The sequence below is a fragment of the Pseudorca crassidens genome, chromosome 15 (assembly GCF_039906515.1).
Source record: "Pseudorca crassidens isolate mPseCra1 chromosome 15, mPseCra1.hap1, whole genome shotgun sequence".
Classification (NCBI taxonomy): Eukaryota; Metazoa; Chordata; class Mammalia; order Artiodactyla; family Delphinidae; genus Pseudorca; species Pseudorca crassidens.
Genome location: NC_090310.1, coordinates 38,994,038 through 39,000,037, shown reverse-complemented (window position 1 = coordinate 39,000,037; position 6,000 = coordinate 38,994,038).

Genomic DNA, 6,000 nt, shown 5'->3' with positions numbered 1-6,000 from the left:
CGCCGGGAGGAATTGCGTCGGCGCCGGCGCTTGGCCTGCTGGGAAATGTAGTTTAGGGGCGGAGCCAGAGTCTCCGATGAACGAGCAAGCTGTGCAAGGGGCGGGGCCAAAGTCCCAACCCTGATTTTAGTGTGGATCCCAAAACTTACGTGCTCCGCTGAGGCTAAACCGCAATAAAGTGAAATAAGTGTAGACAATACAAAACAAAAAAATAGGGCTTCCTTGGTGGCGCAGTGGTTGAGAGTCCGCCTGCCGATGCAAGGACACGGGCTCGTTCCCCGGTCCGGGAAGATTTCACATGCCGCGGAGCGGCTGGGCCAGTGAGCCATGGCCGCTGAGCCTGCGCGTCCAGAGTCTGTGCTCCGCAACGGGAGTAGGCCACAACACTGAGAGGCCCGCGTACCGCAAAAAATACAAAACAAAACAAGGAAATAAATCCCGTGTTTTCTTTCTAGCCGTGAAACTGGGAATGTATCCTTTAGCTACTCTCAGACTTTTTTTACACCTGTGAAAATGGTGCCTGTCACATGACTTGTGAAAGTTAAATGAAGCATGGAGTTCTTGTTAGGTTCTGTGACTACTACTTGGTGGTGGTCCCTGAGTTCACAGTCTGCCATCCACCAAGACTGCTCTAGCCCTGGCCACTTCCGAGACTGACAATGAGCCTCTGACACATGCGTACAGCGGACAGTAGGGGACCGTGATTCATACCATTGGAACTGCCCACATATCCAGATGTGTATTTGCTTGTTCCGACTGCAGTGCCCTCACACCCAAAGGTCTGCAGGATGCCTGATTTACTGACATGGAATCCTGCACAACTTTGTCTCATATAAAGAAATCCATTTTATGGTAAAGCAGGTCAATTATTTATTTCTGTGTAGCAAGCTGCTTCAAAACTCAGTGGTGTAAAAAAAAATGATTTATTATTTCTCATTATTCTGTGGAGTTCAGGCAGGGCTTAGCTGGGCCCTGGGCTCTCTGCTCTAGGTGATTTGGCTTGGTTCACAAAATTGCTTGTATGAAACTGGGCTGAGCAAAGATCCAAAAAGGCTACACTGATGATCTGGCCCCTCTGTGGTTCTCCATGTGGCTTCTGTATCTGTACATGACATCATAACATTCTGAAGTCTAGCCCAGCTTACTACATAGTATGGCAGCTGGCTGCCCCAGGGGAAGGAGTGGAAGCTGTCAGTCCTTTTAAGGCCTAGGCTGAGACCCCCAGAACTCTCCTTCTACCATTACCTATTGGTCAAAGCAAGTCAAAAGGTGGGACTGCCCTGGTAGTCCAGTGGGCAAGACTCCACACTTCCAATGCAGGGGACACGGGTTTGATCCCTGATCAGGGAACTAAGATGCTATATGCCATGCGGCATGGTGCAAAAAAAAAAAAAGTCTGTGATTTAGTTAATAACAATGTACTAATGTTAATTTCTTAGTTTTGACAAATGTATCATAGTTATGTAAGATATGAACCCAAGGAGAATCTTGGGTAAGGGTATATGGGAATGTTTGTACTATTTTTGCAATTTTTCTGTAAATCTAAAATCTTTCCAAAATTAAAATTTATTTTAAAAATACTATGTAGAAACAAATTCAAACAAGTTATTATCACAATAACTATAAAGAGATTAAATTTATTAGTTAAAAGAGAAAATCAAATAGGATTTCATGAAAATCCATTTTTATGCTATTTAGAAGCAATACACTTGAAATACAAAGACGTGTAAAGGTTGAAAGTAAAAGTGTGGGAAAATATGTAGGCTAACACCAACATAAACAAAGATGATATAGTTACAGTATAAGGTTTAAAGGAAAAAATATTAAGTATGGAGAAGTCATTGTATTGAAAAGGGTTTTGTTCACAGTAAGATTCAACTATTTTAATCTTGCATGCATCTAATCAAATAGCCTCAAAATATGCAAACCAGGGCTTCCCTGGTGGCGCAGTGATTGAGAATCCGCCTGCCGATGCAGGGGACACGGGTTCGTGCCCCGGTCCGGAAAGATCCCACATGCCGCGGAGCGGCTGGTCCCGTGAGCCATGGCCGCTGGGCCTGCGCGTCCGGAGCCTGTGCTCCGCAACGGGAGACGCCGCAGCAGTGAGAGGCCCAAGTACCGCAAAAAAAAAAAAAAAAAAAAAAAATGCAAACCAAAAGATGACAGAACTGCAGGAAAAACAAATACACCATCACAAAAGTGGATTTCAATATACACCTTTTAAAGTGTTTTGACTAACACAACATTGTAAATCAACTATACTTCAATTTTAAAAAAATGTAGGGGGCTTCCCTGGTGGCGCAGTGGTTAAGAATCTGCTGTCAACACAGGGGACACAGGTTCGAGCCCTGGTCCGGGAAAATGCCACATGCTGCAGAGCAACTAAGCCCGTGCGCCACAACTACTGAGCCTGCGCTCTAGAGCCCGTGAGCCACAACTACTGAGCCCATGCACCACAACTACTGAAGCCTGTGCGCCTAGAGCCCGTGCTTCACAACAAGAGAAGCCACCGCAATGAGAAGCCCGTGCACTGCAACAAAGAGTAGCCCCCACTTGCTGCAACTAGAGAAAGCCCGCGTGCAGCAACGAGACCCAATGCAGCCAAAAATAAATAAATGTATTTTTTTTAAAAAAGAAGGAAATGTAGGGAATTTCCCTGGCAGTCCAGTGGAGGTACTTTCACTGTAGGGGCCCAGGGTTCAATCCCTGGTCAAGGTACTAAGATCCTGCAAGCTGCGTGGTACGGCACCCCCACCCCACCCCCCAAAAAAAGTAAATGTATAGTCTTAAATGCTTAAAATATTGTTTTAAAGGCAGTAATTTCATGACCTAACAAGCATTCAACTTGAGTTAGAAAAGGAAAAACACAACATGACTGAATAAAGCAGAAAGGAGATTACTAAAAGAAGACAGAAATCAACATAAAAGAAAACAAACATACAATAGAAAGGATCAACTGGGCCAAAAGGTGGTGTTTTGTTTTTCTGAGGTTTTTCTTTTGGCTGCATTGGGTCTGTTGCTGCGCGCAGACTTTCTCTACTTGAAGCGAGTGGGGGCTACTCTTTGTTACAGTTCACAGGCTTCTCATTGTGGTGGCTTCTCTTGTTGCGGAGCACGGGCTCTAGGGCTCTAGGCGCACAGGCTTCAGTAGTTGTGGCATGCCAGCTCGGTAGTTGTGACTCACAGGCTTAGTTGCTCCGCGGCATGTGGGATCTTCCCGGACCAGGGATCGAACCGTGTCCCCTGAATTGGCGGGCGGATTCTCAACCACTGTGCCACCAGGGAAGTCCCAAAAGGTGGGGGGGGTTTTGTTGGGTTTTTTTTTGCAGTACGCGGGCCTCTCACTGTTGTGGCCTCTCCCATTGCGGAGCACAGGCTCCGGACGCGCAGGCTCAGTGGCCATGGCTCACGGGTCCAGCCGCTCCGCGGCATGTGGGATCTTCCCGGACCGGGGCACAAACCTGTTTCCCCTGCATTGGCAGGCAGACTCTCAACCACTGCACCACCAGGGAAGCCCCAAAAGGTGGTTTTTTGAAGAGACTAACAACATAGACAAACTTCTGGTGAAACTGATGAAAAAAAAAGAAGAGAGAGAGATAGCACAAAGCAAAGAATAAAATGGGAGTGTAACCACAATGAGAGAAGGAATTAAAAACTAAGAGAACACTATGAACTTTATGCCACTATATTTGAAGCCTTGTATTAAATGGAAAATTCCTGGAAAAATATAATATTAAAATGGACACAATAATAACAATAAAGTCAGAACTGCCATGTAATTGTTAAATAAACTAGAAGAGTAATTTTAAATCTTTCTCAGGCCCCTTGCAGCAGTTTGTGTGATGGCTGAAAAAGCATCTGAACTGCAAGAAGAGAATGATGATGGCCAGCAGGTTCATGTGATGCCTAGGAGAGACCTTGACAGTCCACAGGAGCAGGTAGGCAGAGGCAGCCAGCGTTGGTCCAACCTTCTCACAGTGGGGTCTTACTGCAGCTCTAGGAAGAGGGGAAAGAAGACCCCCAGAGAGGAGGAGACTGCTGACCATGGAAAAAACAAATAAAACACTAAGATACACTTAATAAAATTAAGCTCTAACTCTAAATATTACAATGTATGTGAAAGTACAAAGGAAAAAAACACACACTTGTATGCTAGGGAAAATTCTATTTTGCTTTCTCTAAATTATAATTTTTCTCAAGAGTCAAAAGGCTGTTATTGTGCTTCATTTTAAGAACAGCAAGTCAGAAATGTCAAAAATTTAAAGTGTCATCCATCTTGGGGCAAAAACCAGACTTATGCTATCAGTCTTTAAAAGCCTTAAGCCTGGATTTCCCCGGTGGCTCAGTGGATAAGAGTAAGAAGTCCACATGCCGCAACTGAAAAAAAAAGAAAAAGAAAAAGAAAAACAAATCCCGCATGTCGCAACTAAGAGCCAGCGCAGCCAAAATTAAAAAAAAAAAAAAAAAAAAATGTTGCTCTCCATCTGGCTCTACAATGATTAGGTGACCAGCCACTGCAGTTGCTGACCTTCAACACACCCTGAAAGAAGTTCAGGGCCAAGATCAGGAACAAGGCCCTCTGTGCTCTGGGAAAACTGGCAGAACAGGCCTTCAGATAGGTAGGTATTTTCATTACAAAACTTTATGAACCCAATTTCTTGCATCTTTTCATACCTAGAAAAGCAGTAAAATAATTAACAGAGACATCTGCCCCTCATGACTAGCAGCAGCCTCTACCAAGATGTATGCTTGATTGCACATTACTCCCCTCACCAAAAGCATGTACATAATATATACTGACCCCGCCCCCCAGCCCTGCCCCATTCCAAAGTTCAGAGCTCACTGACTGGCTGTCTCTCCTGCTACAGTCCTCAGTAAGCCGCAAATAAAACTGAACTCACAGCTCTCATGTTGTGTGTGTGGTTTGTTGTGTTTTTTTTCAGTTGACATTACCCAGAACGTCACCTCAGTATCTGAAGTTTCCCTCTGTCCCCTCCTCCTCTAATATGTTGGGGGTTTATGCACCAGCATCAAGGTATTAATAAATCTTATTTAAAAATTTTTCCTCAAAGAATGCATCAGGCCCACCTAGTTTTATTGGTGAAAGACTGGTTTTCTACCCAACTTTTTAAAGGAACAGACCATTCTAATCCACAACCCTTTCTGAAAAATATAAAATGATTAAATATTCCCCAATTCATTCTATGAGGCCAACAGCGGCCATGGCCCACGGGCCCAGCCGCTCCGCGGCATGTGGGATCCTCCTGGATCGGGGCACAAACCCGTATCCCCTGCATCGGCAGGCGGACTCTCAACCACTGCGCCACCAGGGAAGCCCGAGGCCAATATAATCTTGATAGCAAAACTAGACAAGGATAGTAAAATAAAGTGCTGTATAATCCAACCTCACTCATAAACATAGAGCCAAACATTCTAAACAATATCAGCAAATGAAATCCAGCAACATGTAAAAGGATAATAGGCCATAAGCAAATTGGTTTAATCTAGGCATACAAGGATCAGTTATCTTCAGAAAGTTAATAGCATTTACCACATTAAAAGATTAAAGGACAGGAAAAAAAGATTAAAGGAGAAAAACTGCATAATCATCACAAGAGATGCAGAAAAAAACCACTTAATAAAATTCAATGCACATTGATGATGTAGATGAAAAATTAACCAATCAACCTGAGAAAGAAATGAAACATTTTATCCGAGCCAAATTTGAGGACTATAACCCAGGAAGAGCAACTCAGAAAGCTCTGAGAACTGTTCTGCCCATTAGAAGTCAAGGAACAGTTCTTTAAGTTTTTTGAGACAGAGGGCTGTACATCAAATGACATATTATTGACAGTTTACATGATCCAGATCTAAGTGTCATTGTGGTAGGTCATGTGGTCCCGTACAAGATCAAGAAAGAATGTTATCTTTTAAGGAGTCCTCTTGTGGGTGCTAGGAGAACGCTGCTGTTTATGGCTGAGCAGGTATTTCTGCAGATGC